The sequence below is a fragment of the Schistocerca americana genome, chromosome 3 (assembly GCF_021461395.2).
Source record: "Schistocerca americana isolate TAMUIC-IGC-003095 chromosome 3, iqSchAmer2.1, whole genome shotgun sequence".
Lineage (NCBI taxonomy): Eukaryota > Metazoa > Arthropoda > Insecta > Orthoptera > Acrididae > Schistocerca > Schistocerca americana.
The window spans coordinates 806,730,711-806,750,488 of record NC_060121.1 but is presented as its reverse complement, the minus strand read 5'-3'; positions in this window follow the sequence as shown (position 1 = coordinate 806,750,488).

Below are 19,778 nucleotides of genomic sequence, written 5' to 3'. Positions count from 1 at the left end.
AAGAAACCTGTACCATGCGTAAACAAAACCTAAAGGATGTTTTTAGGAACTTAGAAATAAAACAACACACAATGAATAAAGTGAAAACTTTCTATGTTCTGCCTTCTAATTATTATCAGATTCTTAAGGTTGAAAAGCAAACGTAATGCATCTGTGTTCTATCAGAATTTTGCTAATTTTAAACATTTCCCAGTGGTCCAAGTATTGGTAGAATAAGAAACGCGATTGGTCAGCTTTAAATACGAGATTTTTCCACCAAGAAGTAACGAATTAATCCATAAAAATAATTACTTGATGTGTTTGTCTCTTTGTTACTTTCTCTAATAAATAAGTGTGGATGTCTGGAAGCGTTTGGGTGACACACTTTCTCTTGATTCAGTTCTCAGCTTGTGTAACATTTATCATTCAACATGTGTCAAGAATATCCGCAGTACATTTTGCTTTGGTCCTAATAAACCTTGCTGTGTATTACTGCTGTTACTATATTTCAGTTGTTTTGTAAATACAGTCCTTCACAACCATTCTTTTATCATTTTATTCCAGGATAAGCAACATAACGTTAATTTTGACATTTCATCACTAAAAACAATTTTTAGGAATCCATTCACCAAAGAAGACGAAGTAAATATTCCAGAATTCTAATTAAGAACAACTGCCAACATGAGTAACTTAGAAGCAGATATCCTTGGTGTAACGAAGCAGCAGAAGACACTCAGTAAAGGCAAGGAATCCGATCCAGATGTACGAGTATAACAGTGATTTTCCTTTCAGAGTATGCTGGTACAATAGCTCCATACTTAGCAGTCATATAAAGCCGCTCACATGTCAAAATATCCGTACTTAAAAACTGGGCCGGCCGCTGTGACCGAACGGTTCTAGGCACTTCAGTCCGGAACCGCACTGCTGCTACAGTCGCAGGTTCGAATCCTGCCTCGGGCATGGAGGTGTGTGATGTCCTTAGGCTAGTTAGGTTTAAGTAGTTCTAAGTCTAGGGGACTGATGACCTCAGATGTTAAGTCCCATAGTGCTTAGAGCCATTTGAACCATTTAAAAACTGGAAAGTCTCACAAGTCACACCAATTGACAAGAAGGAAATGGGGGTAATACCCTGAATTACAGACCCATATCGCTTACGTCTACTTGCAGTAGGATTTTGGAACATATACCGTTTTCAAACATTATGAATTGCTTCGAATAAAATGAATTATTGACAAATAACCAACAACCATTCAGAAAAAATCCTTCTTGTTAAACACAATTAGCTCTTTATTTTCTCGAAGTGAGTGCTATAGACAGGGGATATCAAATTGATTCCAGATTCTTGTATTTACTGAAGGCTTTTCGCACTGCTCCTGGAAAACGATTTCTAATCAAACTGCGTGTCTCTGAAGTATTGTCTGAACGGTGCGGCTGGATTCGTGACTTCCTGTCTGACAGGTTACAGTTGGTGGTAACTGATGGAAAGTCGTCGACTAAGACAGGAGTAATATCTGGCTTTCACCAAGGAAGTGTTACAGGCCCTTTGCTCTTCGTGATCTACATTAACAATTTAGGAGGAAACCTGAGCATCCCTCTTAGATTGTTTGCAGCGACGCTGTCATTTACCGCATTGTAAAGTCATTAGATGATCAAAACTAATTGCAAATTATTTACACAAGATATCTTTATGGTGCGAAAAGTGGAAATTAACTGTAACAACAAAAAGTGTGAAGTCATCCACATGAGTATGGGTACTAAGAGGAATCCGCTAAATTTCTGTTACACGGTAAATCACACAAATCTAAAAGCTGTACAGTCAGTTAAGTACTTAGGGATTGCAATTAAATTGCAGTTAAATTGGAATGGTCACATAGATAATATTGTGGAGGAAACAAACAGAAGACTGCGACATATTGGCACATATTTAAAAATGCAAATCAGAATGGATCGTCGGAGAACATATAAAAAGTACAAATAAGGGTAGCTCGTTTTGTACTTCCGCAAATTAGTGAAGAGAGCGCCACAGATATGGCACAAAGGGCGTTCAAAAGTTTTCCACAGTCTTCTCTAATTTTTTATTTTTTGCAGGACGAGAATGAAATTTTTTGTGAACATACTTGGAACATTTAGCTATACATTGAGCCTACTCAATGTAGCCTCCATCAGCTGTGACGCATCTGGCCCAACGTTCTTTCCATGATGTAAATGCACTCTGGTAAAATTTTGGGGATTAACTTTTACACCATCGCTTGACACAGGAAATAGGGTCTTCTTCAGTATCAAAAGTTTTTCGCGCAGGAAGACCTTCAGACGACCAAAGACGTAAAAATCAGACAGAGCCAAGTCCAGACTGTAGGGAGGATAAAGAATAATTTTCCAACCTATTATCCTGATTTTCTCCTGCCTTATAAGGGCTGTATGGGGTTTGGCATTGTCATGGTGTAGTATGATGAGCCGATCCTGAACCTGTGGTCTGTGGGTCTTGATGGCACGTCGTAACTTGTCCAATGACAAAAAGTAACGGTCCCGGTTAATTGTAGAGCCAGGTTCCAAAAAGTCTATGAAAATGACACCACACTGATCCCAGAAGAAGGAGCCCATCACCTTTCGGCCTGATGTTCGTGAAAGTGTTGGTTTCTTCTTCCGAGGGGAACCCGGATGACGCCACTCCACGGGTTGGGTTTTGCTCACAGGTTCGGACAAAAACAACCATGTTTTATCCTGGGTAATGACGCCGTCAAAACATTGTTCCCACTCTTCAGTAAAGGTGTTCATGAGACCCTCGCACACATTCTTCCTCATCGTTTTCATTTCTCTAGGCACCCAACGTGCACAGATTTTTCTGCACACTAGTGACTGTACCAGTGCTACCACACTACCCAATGACAAACGAGTCGTATCAGCAAGCTGTGGTGTCGTCATACATCTGACATTTTGGATGATTTGATCAATTGTCTCCTTATTCACATCACTCACTGCCGTCGATGGTGTACCGCATCGTGGATTGTCCAGCAGAGACAAATCATCTTCTTTAAACATCTGCAACCACCACTGGATACTGCTGCGATCCACTGTGTCCTCCCCATAAACAGGAAGCAACTTCCTGTGAATCGATGTGGCACGCCACTCTTGAAGAGGAACTCCGACCGTTGTCGCATCCTGACATCAACTTCACGGTCCATTATGGCTCACCTGTGAATAAAACAGAATACTTTTATACACCAACTTATAGTTAAATGTTCCAAGTATGTTCACAAAAAATTTCATTCTCCTCCTGAAAAAAATATAAAAAAATTAGAGACGACTGCGCAAAACTTTTTGAATTCCCTTTGTACATGAATTGGGATGGAAATCATTTTAAAAAAAGGCGCTTTTCGTTGCGGCAGGATCTTCTCATGAAATTTCAATCACCAAGTTTCTTCTCAGAGTGTGAAAATATTTTCAAAAAATGGTTCAAATGGCTCTGAGCACTGTGCGACTTAACTTCTGAGGTCATAAGTCGCCTAGAACTTAGAACTAATTAAACCTAACTAACCCAAGGACATCACACACATCCATGCCCGAGGCAGGATTCGAACCTGCGACCGGAGCGTTGGCTCGGCTCCAGGCTGTAGCTAGAACCGCACGGCCACTCCGGCCGGCAAAAATATTTTGTTGGCGCTCACCTACATAGGGAGGAATGGTCATCATAATAAAATAAGAGAAATCAGAGCTCGAGCTGAAAGATTTTAGGATTCGTTTTTCCCTCGCGCTGTTCTAGTGTGTACCGGTAGAGAAAGAGCTTGAAGGTAGTTCGATGAACCCTCTGTCACCCAGTTAATACTGAATTGGAGAGTAATCGTGTAGATGCAGATGTAGTGTGAACACACCATCACATGAAGATGATGTAACTTCCGTTCCGTGACGTGCCATCCATGTTTAGTGTGAATCGTTGTCCTAAATTGTAACAATACAGGTGGCAAACTATACAGCAGACGGCACACATGCAAATGTGGCGTCGACATGCGAACACAAATGAGCTCTCGTGACAAGCGAACCTGACTATGGGAATACCACGCCAGGTGTGGAACAGTAGATCCACTAACCACAAGTAGTCAACAGAGACAAAATAGTCACTCGTATATAAAAAGGGCTTAAGTCACACAGTCTGTTGAGAGCCTTCCTTTGGCGGAATCATCACTCACTGGCAAATTAAGCAAATGTAATTAAGCTAATATAACTGTAATGGGACGCAGCGATCTTTTACAAGTATTTCGCTATGGTCATTTACTTCGTCATCACCGGTTGCAACCAAATCTCATCTTCAGATTGAAACATACATCACTTTACTGTTCGTCGATGCCTCGTCAGAAGGTGTCAGTTCAATTTCTTTATCACAACAGGCAGAGATAAATTACCCGAACAAATTCTTAGGATATGTTGAGAGCATTAATTTGAATTTGATTGTCTAGAGACAAATGTTTTCTGTAATGCTGGAAAAGAAAAGACCTGAACCTGAAGACGACAGCGTCAGAAATCTTGAGTCTTTAATTGCTCGGCAAGCACGAGATCCGAATTCGAGTCCTGGCCTGGCACTTACTTTGCCTTGTATCCAACTATTTTGTTACTTTTGTTACATTTTAAACATAAATGTGGACGTTTTTAGTCTGTAGACAATACTTAAAGTTGCCTCCGTTACAGTTTTTTGCGTCTACAAATGTACGATTGCTTTACCGATCATACGTTCAATTGATTTCATCTTCTTTTGAGTTTATTACAGGAGTTTCTTCAGAGCAGCACACTAAGCAGGTTTCAGGAAGGGATGACTTCAAATCAACGCTAAGGGACTCCACAACAGAGAGTATGGCAAAAAAGCACCCACTGGTAAGTATGTTAAAGTTAATTCGCTGACAGGCATTAATTGCACATAGCCTGAAAAGATAAGAAATGTACCCGGATTAAGAGTTCTGGCGCCCTAATATCCGAATAGCCCTTCTTCAGTATAAACTGCAGTGTATTCTTTCGTCACTTCAAACATTCTTAGAGAGTACCAGAGAAGTGTAGCAGTCTTCCCCGTTGTTGCCTTTTCCTTGTTCTCTATTCTAGGACAAAAGGATGTTGTGTGCTCTACGATGAATATTAGACTTTTGAGGGAGAGCAGTGAGAAATCTTTCGTCGCATCAGCAGACTTACTCTGGCGTTAAAAGTAAGTGTGATTCCTCCTCTGATGGTTTTGACCGAGATATAAGCAGCTCACAACTGCTTGCTTTTACTCTCCTGAATTATTTCTTCACCCCATTGTATTTTTCATCTTCTTCTTACATTACATTCCAACCTTCGACAGAACATCAACATCGTTTTAATTCAGGAAAACATAATGGCATGTTATATTAGTGTTTTTTACATTATGTCTTTGTTGAAATTGATAAATGTACGTTTCGACAGATTCGTTCATCCTCAATCTATTAGTCTCTCTTGCATGGTCGTATCGAGGGAGTGGCGAGATAGGCCACTCAGACAAAGGGCACAGGCTGAGAAGAGTGCAAAAGCTCACTGAAATATAAAACAAGAAATAAACACGGTTTAAGACTTAACCAGAAGTATTTTGAGTCATCCTACCGTTCAGGTCCCCTAGACAAAGAGCACAGGCTGAGAAGAGTGCAAAAGCTCACTGAAAAATAAAACAAGAAATAAACACGGTTTAAGACTTAACCAGAAGTATTTTGAGTCATCCTACCGTTCAGGTCCCCTTCTTCTATCCATGAGAAGAAGCCTTACCCTGCGACTGCAAATGCATGGTGCTGCCACAGAGTAATTTCACTCAAGTAGCAATAGAAAGAAACGGCTATTGTCGAACAGATGTCTCTCGGTAACATTGTCTATGGGTCAAAATCACATCTGGATTACACATCTGCTGCCTACGCAATTCTATCATGTTCAACACTGGAGTTTTAAGTGCTAACCCCGTAGCTGCTGTAGAGTCTCAACGGTCGACAAGCTAATGCTGAGACAAATATGCTTTTTGACCGAAGACTTCGGAGATTTTCCGGTTTCTGCGGACTGGAGCGAGGCTTTTAGACACAGAGTGCTTTCGGATATTTGATAAAGGAATAAGCAGAATTGAAGACAGATCTCATATTCATAACACCATTTAATCTGACTTTAATTTCTGTACTTTATCTAGTAAAATCTGCAGCTATTTTTGTGTTAAATATAGAAGAGATATTGATATAGCGGGCCTAGCCAACAAAATAGTTGCTGTAAAACTCCAGGCGAAAGAGATAATGCCACAGCTTCCCATTTCAACATTTTGAAGTCATTTTTCTACTAAATATGCGTTAAAAGATATTTACCCAAACATCGACATTGCTTTGACTATATTCATGATAGTGGCAGTGATTACAGCATCTTGTGAATGCGGTTCCAGTAAATTAAAGTCGAGTATAGGAGTAAGAAGCCTATCTAACTTCGCTATATTGCCGAAAGAATCAAACACAGCTGTTAAATTGAACATCAATGGCATAATCAGTGTGTTTACTTCCCTCAAATCAAGTAAATGTAAAGTACAGCAAAGTACAGCTATAATAGCAAAACTTCTGGAAAGGAATAATTTCTCAGTTCTTAATTACACACTAATCTTATATTTATAATTAGTATGTAGTATAATTTAAGAGGAATAAATGAAATCGTTCTTTATTAAATATTAGGACGTTGCTTTCGTTGCATCCTCTAACACTGGACAAGTACTAACGAGATATTCCACAGCCATCACTTCACCCCAACCATTTAGTACAGTACATTGTGTCAAAACTTGAACTATTCATTTAGTAGCTTGCATTCATCATGAAAAAGGCTGGGATGATGAGGTAGTGCCATATGAAAATATGGCGACATTGCTCCAAAATTATGACCATACATATAGCACTGTTTACATCAATAACCGTGAAAAAGGGATACGCTTGCATGAAATCTTCAAGAGCACGTCAGTTATAAATCTTGAGGAGAACAACTGCTCATTAATTCAAAGACTCAAGCAAATGTATGGCGATGACAGCAGCAGTTATTTGTGTGTTTCAAATAATACACAAATACTTTTAAGTTGGTTTCCCAAAAGAAGATATTATATTTTAATAACTGTGACTTTATTTATTCAGTTTCCCCCCGTACCTATTTTCATCCTATATGGCCTATGCAAATCGTCAAGGATGGGAGATATAATCGTAGATGGCTATTGTGGTGTCACCGCCAGACACCACACTTGCTAGGTGGTAGCTTAAATCGGCCGCGGTCCATTTAGTACATGTCGGACCCGCGTGTCGCCACTGTGTGATCGCAGACTTAGCGCCACCACAAGGCAGGTCTCGATATACGATAGAGCACTCGCCCCAGTTGTACGGACGACATTGCTAGCGACAATACGGACGAAGCCTTCCTCTCATTTGCCGAGAGACAGTTAGAATAGCCTTCTGCTAAGTCCATTGCTACGACCTAACAGTGCATGTATCTTACGAGTCGCATTTGTATAGTCAAGAGAGATGTATCACAAGGAGTCATTAAAGTTAAGTATAAAGCAGCTACGTACTTTTCTTGCTACCATTCAATAGTTATCCTGTTCCAGAATTCACGCCCGTCTGCGTTAGATAGCGTGCCTATCGGCCCCCTCAAAATAACACTGTGTCGGCACTTCTGTCGACACATCAGCTATTCTTTATGCTGTCAGAAGTGGCAGTGGTTGATGGATGCCTGTAGCCATAGGCCCATACCAGTCTCTCTGTATACAGAAAAACCCAAACCATTTAATATGTGAACTGTTGCAGACACCTTCCTCAAAAAATAAACTTTCTTTTTCTACAATTCCTACATGTCTTATTTTAACACTGCCAGTTTGACATCTGTTTCTAAAATAGATGCTGGTCTGGGTTAGCAACAAAGGACACTACCTTTTAAGAAACTATGCATTTATTTATTTATTCAGCTCCTCTTACCCCTTTTATAGGGTGAGTATTCATCACAGGTTGCTCCGTGAGCTACAGGTCAAGAACAAAAGTAGTCGCCTGTCGGCTAGTTCATTTCTGCTCTAATTTCTAAAGGCACCATGCATTCTATCATGGATGCATTTGTGGTGCGTTTCATGCCGCAAAGCTGTGCACATCACATGTATATTCACCAAGGGCAGTGGCTTTCTGTCAGTCACCTCATGTCGAGCAGCTCCTATGTAAATATACTCTATCTACAGTACTGGTGTTCCTGCAGCACATGTGATACTCAGTGTATAGTCAGACATCAGATTGATGTGCCTTGTGGCATATGTATACCAAGGCCAGCATGCTGTCTCACTGTCTTCCAATCACACACCTGGCCAAGCAGCAGTGGCGAAATACAGTTGCTTTAGTTTTATTCAAACAGCAAGTTGGGGCAGACATGTTGGTGCTGGCTATACATAAGGTGCACAGAACAGCTCTTGTTCACTTGAGTCTGACCATCATCACTCACAATTACTTTATCAATATGAAGTGCCAGTCTGATGGCTATAATAGTTATCAGGTTATAAGTGCCCTCATTTGTTAGATGATGATGATGAAGCAGTAAACATACTGTCACCACTCTGTGACGATCAAGCTATGGCTTTCATCATGAATGATTCACAGAAGGGTGAATAAATACTTACATATTTGTATTTGTGCATATGCTTGTGTGTGTGTTAGTTTTAAATTATGGTTTCCATTTGCAAATAGTGCTTATAAGATGCCTTCTTTTTTTATAGGTGATGTGAAACCTATGTGTGAACAAGACGAAATTAGTCCACCAGAACCATCACAATTCTCAACCTGAAGAGTAGAGTTTTGGTCCAATGGTGGAAGGTAAAGAACATAAGCAGTGTTATTCCTTCTTCTTCTTCTCCTTCTTCTTCATCATCATCATCTTCTACAGATTTTTTTTAGATGATCTTGATAGGACTATAACAAAAGGTGTTGACAATGAAGTGGATAGATAACTACGAGTATTAGAAGATATGAATAATATACCTAATGATGATGATTATGACGATGATGATGATGTGTAGCTACACCAGCATCGATGAACCTAAACTTAAGTATTAGAAATTATTATGGATGGATGCATATGTCTGTTATGTGTGTGTGTTATACATAGGTACTTATCAACCTCATTTCTTATTCTGCAAGAGTACTGGAACCTTCGAGAGGCGCACTTGCACCAACAGTAACACCACAGATGGATCTAACTAGGATGCCTTTGTCACCCCAGCTGAGACCATCGATGAAGCTATACAGGGTGTTACAAAAAGGTACGGCCAAACTTTCAGGAAACATTCCTCACACACAAAGAAAGAAAATATGTTATGTGGACATGTGTCCGGAAACGCTTACTTTCCATGTTAGAGCTCATTTTATTACTTCTCTTCAAATCACATTAATCATGGAATGGAAACACACAGCAACAGAACGTACCAGCGTGACTTCAAACATTTTGTTAGAGGAAATGTTCAAAATGTCCTCCGTAAGCAAGGATACATGCATCCACCCTCCGTCGCATGGAATCTCTGATGCGCTGATGCAGCCCAGGAGAATGGCGTATTGTATCACAGACGTACACAATACGAGCACGAAGAGTCTCTACATTTGGTACCGGGGTTGCGTAGACAAGAGCTTTCAAATGCCCCCATAAATGAAAGTCAAGAGGGTTGAGGTCAGGAGAGCGTGGAGGCCATGGAATTGGTCCGCCTCTACCAATCCATCGGTCACCGAATTTGTTGTTGAGAAGCGTACGAACACTTCGACTGAAATGTGCAGGAGCTCCATCGTGCATGAACCACATGTTGTGTCGTACTTGTAAAGGCACATGTTCTAGCAGCACAGGTAGAGTATCCCATATGAAATCATGGCGGTGAATCGAGGAAGTACAGCACTTACTGACGAAACTAAAATGAGCTCTAACGTAGAAATTAAGCGTTTCCTGACACATGTCCACGTAACATCTTTTCTTTATTTGTGAGGAATGTTTCCTGAAAGTTATCCGTAACTTTTTGTAACACCCTGTATTCATCACGAGTTGGCGTGTGAGTCTGCCAATGATGCTTTCTCTCCATCTATTGATACTTTCTGTGGGCCCCAGACATCATGGCCAGACATGTGGATGTGCATTCGTTCCCCCCCCCCCCCCAATCCCAGCTTGGTTTGTTTATGATGATGCCTTCACCAAAAGTGGGTTCATCGGCGATGGTGCATTCACACCTTTCAATCACACCGCACAGATATTGGCTTTGAATTGTACCTAGTAACAACAGTCCTAGGCCCTCTCTGTTATGGATGACCAGCGAAATCAAGCAGCAGCATTGGACTGCTGTGTAGCTGCTGACGCTTTTGGGGACAGGATCTTATAAGCTAGGATTGCAGGCTACCGAGATCCTGTCCCTTTCCTCAATGGCTGTCAAGCAGTTTTAGAAAGGCAGCTCCTATAAATCATCAACTACCTGCAGCGTACCATTAGGTGCAAGGCAGTCATATACTATGAGCTCATGCAAACACCCCTCCACCAAAGAAAGCGATGATGCTAAGGAGAAAAGCACTGTCACAACTTTGGGAACAATTATGCGATATCATAGGCGAGTCAATTGTAGAGTGGTTCATAACTTTTACCAAGAGCATTATACTGGACTACTTTTCCAAAATGTAGGAAAGAAAGTCTGGTAACGCCACATACTCGACAGCAATGTGTTCTCACATATTTTTGACCCATTTAATGGGGGAGACAGTTTCATCCCTCCACTGAAAGATACTGTTTTGCAACATCCCTTCTGGATTGCGACAGAAATTACTCAAAAAATGTACATCTTATGGATGGATATTTAATGTCTGTAGGTTTTAAAACTTTGAAGGCATCTTATTCCCCACCAAAATCCAGGATGTTCCAAAATTTCAGAAGTGGAACTCTGATTATTCAATTTATGTTTACAACCTGAACGTAGATGAAAGCAAGACAAAACAAGAAGAGTATACTGTGGAGAAAGAAGCAAAGCACAAAGTAGTTGGAGCCCTGTACTTTTTCAAAGTAGCTAGTGAGCACCCCAAATATGTAGATTTATTACTATTTTCCATGGGTGACAAGCAACACTGCATTTGGATCGAAAACATGTCCCATCTAGTTTCTGCCCAGATGAATAAAAATAAAGGGGCAAGGTGTTTTTACCACCAGCCTCAACTCTTTTATTAAGAGCAGGTATCTAGAAAGGCACCTGCTTGACTACTCGACTGAGGAACTGATACGTCTGGAAATGCCTACTGGGAATAATATTTTTTTTAATTTAAGAATGACCAACATAGGAGCGCTTAGTTTTCATCATATACACTGACTTCAGTTTTTAGTAGCTCCTGTAGAGTGGTTTGATAGTGAGCCCACAAACTCTCTTAACATCTTCCCTGAATGACATGTACTGTGTATAGCAGTGTATCAAGCTCGATGCTCTTATGACTGTAATCTCAGTCGATTCGAATCATATGTCAGGGATAATCCCGCAAGATTGCTGATCTCTGAGCTCGAAAAACTTGCCCAAGTACTGACGCTATTTTTAGCAACAATATTCCAATGAGCAAACGTCAGAAGAATGATGCCTTACACGAGCAGGTAGCTCAGTATCGTATTTGTAGGCTGCCACTGGTTATGGATCTGGAAACTTCACGCTGAGGCCAACATGGAAATTCCACAGTACATCTGAGAATGCTTGAAACTAGAAATACTAACTACCATGACACACACCCATCTTCATCCATTATTTGAGCAGGTGTGATGTACACTTTCTTGTTAGACACTTTGGTGAGTTTGGCTTGAAAGATGGTAGTCTCGGTGTCATAACAGACTATGTAGAAACCTACTTTTCATTTTCCAAGTAAATGGCACCAAGAATAACACTCCACTTCCTGGATTCATAACATTTTATGCACACATCTCTTCAGAAACTTGCTGAGACAATACATCACGAGGATACACATATCAATAGAACTGCGTATCTCAGTGATACGAAGTTCCAGCTTGTGATGAGGAAAGGGGTCTTTCCTTACAAATACCTTGATTCAACGTACAGATCCAACAAAACCACATTCTCCAGTAACTTCATGGGATTGTTATAACAGATGTGTTGAATGGGGAGGTAGTGAATGTTTTGCAGGAATTCTAAATCTCTCATTTAAAGGAATATGCTAAACTTCATCTGCTCGTAGGTGTACATCAGTGTACACTGGAGCTTTTGTGGGACACAATGTGAGAAAGAACATGTGTCAACATTGAGTTGTTGACCAATGTTGACAGTGTGCTCTTTTTTTAATTCGTGATTTGCAGGGCACTTTGCCAGTTTATGCACAGGTACGTCAAAGTGACTAACCTACAAATGAGTGCGGATGACTATAGGCCATCTGACGATTTGAGCTACACCCTTTACTTGGATGCAATCAAAGAGGAAATCGTTACACTGGAGAAGAATATCCAACATATGGCTGCGGATTCTTGTGCAGTATTGTTACAGAGGCAGATCTAGCATATTACATCCATTTGCATAAAACACAAACACACACACACACACACACACACACATACACACAGTCATTTGCTGCTGTGTCCAGAGCATCTACTCCCTCCATCCACAAGTTGGTGACAATTCTGTTGAATGATCAGAGATACATTCAGCACTACATAAACCTCCAGCAATAACTAATTTTGGGGATCGAGCGTACCAGAGTCACTTACTCTATCTCCTTCAGCAGTCCTCCAGTAGTCAAGCTAATTGAAGAGTGTATTGACGTAAATACTGAAAAGAAGGCACCTGAGATGTGTGATTTTGAAACGAATTTTTTAAAATTAATGAATAGTTCTGTTTTTGGAAAAGACAGGGAAAATGTTAGAAACTACAGCAAAATATATAGCTTACCATTGGGTAAGCCTTTATGGTGGAGGAAGTTACATCTCCAGGTAAGATTTTAAGTGGGCCACGTTCTTCAATGAAGGAGATGGCTAATATTTCAGTGCAGGTTACGAAGCCTGCCTATATCAGTATACTTATTCGAGACCTCTGTAACCCCCACAGATACCGATTGTATCATGAAACTGTGAGGCCAGCCTACGCTGATCCCAAATTACTTCATACAGATGCAGACATTTTCAGTTACTGGGTGAAAGTCTGCAATACATTTGAAGTAATTACGTACAATGCCAATGCATCTGACATATTTGGATATGCAGTTTATAATCCTCAAACCATAACACTGAAAACAAAAAGGTTATCGAACTGGTGAAGGATGAGGCCAGTGGGTTGCAGGGTTTGGTGTTTGTGGGGCTCAGATCTAAAATGTACACATAATATGTATGTTACGCATGCCATACAAAGGTGGGCTAAGGATGTGCATCATGTGGCCTCAAAGGCTGTCATGATCGAAGATCGCAAGAAGTGCCTGCTTGAGAGTGTTGGTGGTGCTCACTCAACATATGGTGCACAAAGTAGTCCTTCAACCACGAGCCCATGAGGTACATAATGCGTTGCACCTGAATGTCACCTGTCACATCATGATAGTTCATCTTTGGGGATGAATCTGTGATCCTCCCATTCTCACACTATTCACTTAAGTGTCTTAGTGTGTGGATGGTTTTTTATTTGTAAATAGTGGATGTATGTGTGGAATTGCTGGATGAAACATTTGTCATAGGTTTGTGTGTGTATGCATATGACTGAACGATAGCACACAATGTGTAGTATGTACCTGGTTGCACACTGTGTGTGTACATGTACATTGTACATATGTATGTGTTTGTGGGTTTTCCTTCACCACCTGTTTCTCAAGTATCGTAAATATTTTATAAAAAGAACGTAAACTGTATAAGTAGAGAAAAATTGAACAGTATAATGATTCAATAGGAAATTTGGTGTATATGGATTCTTTATCAGCTGTAGTGTAAATAAATTGTATCCTTGTCTCTGACACTATTAGTTTACAAAAAGTCTACAAAACATCTTTAAAGGCCAAAAAATTGTTGTTGTAAAAAGGTTTTGTTTAAAAGTCGTATATAAGTGATCTTTTAAAGTGCATACAAGATTGTTGGAAATTATTGCTCATAACTTTTTTTTGTAAATAAATCGTTACTTATTTTGTTATATAATTGTTATTATTTACAAAAGAATCTGATCACCTATGATTAGACTCATGGAAATGTTCAAAAAGGAGAAGTTGAAATTAATTTGTTACAACAAATAGTAAGTGTTGAACAATGAAGACCTGCACTTAAATCAAACAGCTAATTATTTACAATTTGCAGTTTCATCTGTGTAGAACACGTCTTTTTCTACAAGAATGGACACATTTACACATCAGGCAGCGAAATCAGAATTTGGCCTACTCTACCAATTTGCCGATTTCCTGCAGTTTTACAAATGTCCCGCCAATTTTATAGCAAATTTTCAAATTAATCAAATTAATTTTGGTCTTCTCACTACAGAGCACAGTCCTCTAATGATCCCAATTGTCTGAGAGCAGTAGAGCCACTCTTTAGTGACTAACTCTGAGTGACAGCACATGATTGATGAATAATTCAGATTGTTTGGATATATCTGAGCACAGTCCAGATGAGGCAACATTGTGATTGATTCTTTCTCTAGCGCAGTGAGGTCCCCTCCTCCCCCCCCCCCCCCACCTCGCCCCAAAGCGATTGGTCAAAGGCGTCTTGGTGTTGACGTAATAGAATTGGTTGAGAGAAAAGGGGGGGAGGGGATGGTGAGGCATGGGAGGGGAGGGGATGAGAATGGATGGGGTGATATTCACGATAACACGAACAATCGTCTCAGCTGTAGTTTAACACTGGGAGCAAAAAGTGCTGATGTCAGCGATTTTTGCACTGAACCTGCAGCGCCCTCCTGCTAATATAAACTGACATCATGAGATAACAATCGGCAATAGCTACCTGTACTCGCTTTAATTTCATTATGCTTGACAATAAGTAACAGCAAACCTAACTTTAGTATCCCACAAATTAAAATGTAAATAATGAAATGCCCAAGCATACTAGGAGTAATCTAATTGGACCACAGGAGAGTTGGTGCAATTCAAGTCTCAATTTGCATATAACACGTGTAGCAGAAATACGTTAAATGTAAATCTGAGTATTTCGCAACAACAGAACGCGTCAATTTAAGATGGCGGCAGTACTGGCTGTGGACAGTTCGCTTCGAGGATGCTTGATGGAGGAGGCCGTGTTTGTCGCGGCTTAAACTGACTGAAATTTTTCAGGCTAAGGTTTCATGGGATTTTAAAAGTTATGTGCAGTCGTTTTGAAAACTCAGAAAAGTTTCAGTAGTTAGTTTCGTAAACTTCAAGTTTGAGGAGCAACATGTCTCGAGTTATGAATTTTTCCACATAGATTAGTGAACTTTAATTTTGGACATTAACGTTGGGTGATGGTCTTAATATGTAACTAGTGATTATAGTCCCTGGCTGTGTTGGACCGAGTGAGGTGGCGCAGTGGTTAGACACTGGACTCGCATTCGGGAGGACGACGGTTCAATCCCGTGTCCGGCCATTCTGATTTAGGTTTTCCGTGATTTCCCTAAATCACTCCAGGCAAATGCCGGGATGGATCCTTTCAAAGGGCACGGCCGACTTCCTTCCCCGTCCTTCCCTAATCCGATGAGACCAATGACCTCGCTGTCTGGTCTCCTTCCCCAAACAACCCAAACAACCCAACCAATCAACCTGTGTTGGAGTTTATGCAACATGAGCATGATCTTACAACGAATTATTATATGTCCATGCAACAGGCAGATGGCTGCTACTTTCCTCGCATGCTAACATCAATAAATTATAATTCTAGGTTTTCATACCACTAGTATAAATCACAGTAGACACAGCGAACAAATTATCAGAAAATAAGATGATATATGAGCTAATCCGGGATCTTAAATGTGAGCTGGGGTTGACCTCAAGATTAACATGGACTCGCTCGTACCCAACAGTCTCCTATCACGCTTTTCATTTCCTATTCTTCTAGACTTACGGGCATTCGGCGTACTTTATAAATCAATCGCTGTATAGAGGTTGGAAACATGTGCGTGAATCTTAATACGTCTTGTGTTTTGGGTCCATTTTATAAAAAAATTACAGTGATGGAAGAAACGCTAGAAACTTGTAAAGTGGCGCATATATAGTTAATGCGACACAAATTCCTTAGGTCTGGTACAGAGGGCAGACGTTTATGGGCCTCTTCTCCCGACGTAGTGGTAATGGTTTGTGGTACTATCAGCTTATTATTATTTGATCGAATTACATGTTATCTCACGGGAGTCTGCCTCTAAGGCTCCTTCCAACGCTGCAGAAAAGAATACAATGTTTCATCAAAAATACGAAAATTGGTGTCATAACCGTTAAAAAACGTTAAAAATTACTTATATACGTCATAAAATTCACTTAGTGTCACACGCACCTCGAAAAAATTTAGACGTTATGAATATACATGGTTAGCCAGATGTTACGCAACCCTAAATTAAAAATGTTCAGATCTTTAGAAATGTACTTGTAACGTATGCACTAACAATATATATATTCTCATAACACATGATGAAAATATCATCCATGTGCTACAACACATGCTTCAGCACGTTTTTTCATGCTACCTGCTGATTTTTAGACGGCCGCTGCACTTACGCTGGATATTTCGTCTTCGACGTAGTGGTTTAGTTGTTTCATTGTGTGAGTGCTGTCCTTATAGACGTTATCCTTCAGATGTCCGCACATGAAAAAGCCGGGGGAAGATAAATCTGGGGATCTAGGCGGCCAAAGGTCATTTGAAATAATGTGTCTCCCAAATAACTCAAGAAACATCTTGATGCTGATGTTCATCGTGTGCGCAGTTGCGCCATCTTGCTGCAGACAGCAGTGTCGTTCATCACCTTCTAATAATGCTACGAATTACATGATGATGTCCTGGTATAGTTCAGCTGTTGTCGTTTCCTAGAAAAAAAAAATGGACCTACAATACTTTTGCGCGAAATGGCACATCAAACTCCAGCCTTCTGTGAAGGTAACTGTGTTTCACGAAAATCAGTAGGGTTTTCTCAAGTCCAATTTCTGTCATTCTGACTGTTTACGTAGCCACATAGATGAAACCATGCTTCATTGGAGTAGAAAATGCAATCCAACACCCGAAAACTGTTGCAAATAACACGAGAAAACTTTAGACAGTTTTCCTCTGTCAGGTTCTCGAAGCTCATGCAGAGCGTGAATGTGATACGGATGGCGTTTCGGCTTCTTTGTGGCTCTTTCAACACTCCCGTAAGACATTCCAGTTTGCCGATACAATTTTTGTATCGATTTTGTTGGTGAACGTAGCAAGGATGCGACGATATTTTTCAATGCATCACGTAACACCGAATGTCGATCGGAAAGTTCACTTTCATTCACACTACCAGTTTTTCTTAAACAAGCGGCTGAGAGTGAAATCGTTGATTTGTTAGCCATCCTTGGTTCAGGAAAAGCTACCCTAAAATCTTGCTGATATTTTAAGAAAGACTGAGAGTTGTAGTAACTTTCGAGAATGAACACACGTTGACCATCAGAAGAACGTTTTTGTTCGCACGCAGTGAACTGAACACTGACATCAGTGGGGCCGGAAACTGCTTGGGTATCACATGCTGTGATTCTCCCCCAAGGTCATCCGTTGCCAACACGAACATTCCCACCAATAACAAACTCAAGTTCCCACCGAACTATGTTTTTGAATTTACTGTTGCATGACTTCTGGCTCATCTTGTATTTGCAGTGGCTTGCCTTACCTGCTTCATTCTTTATGTTCACTTCCATGAATATTTCTTCTACGTCTACGGTAGATGATCACAGAGAACCGTTTTCCCAAGGGTATTAAAATAATCACTAATGGCTAATTGGTTTTTAGATAGAAGACACTGCGTAGTCACTCGGTGGCGCCCCAGTATAATGGTAACTGCCTGCTCTGCTGGCCCTGGAGGAGACGACCTGAAGAAATCTGAATTCTTCATCTATTTCAATGTAAGTAGCAAATTTTGCACATTTTTGTCCTGCGATCCCTAGGTTCAAAGGACATTTCCCTAGTCCTAGGGCGTCATGTGGTTTTCAATACAGGTCATCGCCACATGGCGATCTGTTCCAATCCATGTTTTGAATTCCTTGTGTGTGCAAACGAATAATTCAGCATCATTTCTGTATCCGTGCTTCAGGGAAACGTGTTACGGTACTTCAAATGATCGTGCGTCACGCAAGCCCACTACGAAACTGCGTACCAGTGTTGTCGAGAAAATGCCTCGTTGAGTTGTGGTGCGGAATTCCTTAGCATATATAAGGCATTCCTAAATACCACCTCCATTTCTGTTAATAATCGCTTTAATTTCTACTGCCGGTTACGTTCACTGAAAACCCTCAACTACAGGTGCCTTCAAACACACCGAGTACTTTCACGAAAGTGCCAAGTACCTCCGCAAAGTACCTAAGTGCCAGTAATCCTAAGACGCTCAATGAACGTAATCATTAGTGGGAACTGAAGCATTTACGACATGGTGTTTTAATATTCCTTAAAGTTTTAATAGTCGTTGCAGCACAATTCGAAGTACGTACACAATTATGTCTTTACCTCTGGTGGTCCTTTCCGAGCCAGTTATTGTCGCTCAGCACTAGCCACGTCTGCATTCAAAATGCCCAGATAGTATGCAGTGGAGTGCTAGCTCCTCCGTACGCACTTTTGTTTGTTTCTTTCCGCCTTTTTCGGTGATAGCTCGTGGCATACGGGCCGTGAACGTCAGAAAGTGAATCAGCCCTCTTTATTGGTTCGAGCCTTGTTTGATTTCAAAAAACGTACCCGACTCTCACAATAATAGTTGGTGGTGACTTTAATTTACCCTCGATATGTTGGCGAAAATACATGTTTAATTCCGGAGGAACGCACAAAATATCATCCGAAATTGTGCTTAACGCATTCTCTGAAAATTATTTCGAGCAGTTAGTTCATGAGCCCACGCGAATAGTAAACGGTTGTGAAAACACATTTGACGTCTTTGCAACAAATGATCCTGAGGTAATAACCAGCATTAAAACCGATATAGGGATTAGTGAACAGAGGATTGTCGTAGCGGGATTGAATATTGTAATCCCCAAATCCTCGAAAAATAAGCAAGAAATCTACCTATTCAAAAAAGCATATAAAAATTCACTTGACGCCTTCCTGAGAGACAATCTCCACTCATTCCAAATTACTAATTTAAGTGTAGACCAGATGTGGCTTAAATTCAAAGAAATAGTATGGGCAGCAATTGAGAGGTTTATACCAAATAAACTAACAAAGGACGGAGCTGATCCTCCTTGGTACACAAAACGGTTTAGAACTCTGTTGCAGAAACAACGAAACAAGCATGTCAAATTTAAACAGGCGCAAAATCCCCAAGATTGGCGATCCTTTATAGAAGCTCGAAAATTAGCGCGGAGTACAATGCGAGACACCTATAACAGTTTCCACAACGGAACTTTGTCTCGAAACCTGGCAGAAAATCCAAAGAGATTCTGGTCGTATGTGAAGTATGTTAGCGGCAAGAAACAATCAATGCCTTCTCTGCGCGATAACAATGGAGATACTATCGAAGACAATGCTGCCAAAGCAGATTTACTAAACACAGCCTTCCAAAATGCCTTCACAAAAGAAGACGAAGTAAATATTCCAGAATTCGAATCGAGAACAGCTGCCAAGATGAGTAACTTAGAAGTAAATATCCTCGGAGTAGTGAAGCAACTCAAATCACTTAATAA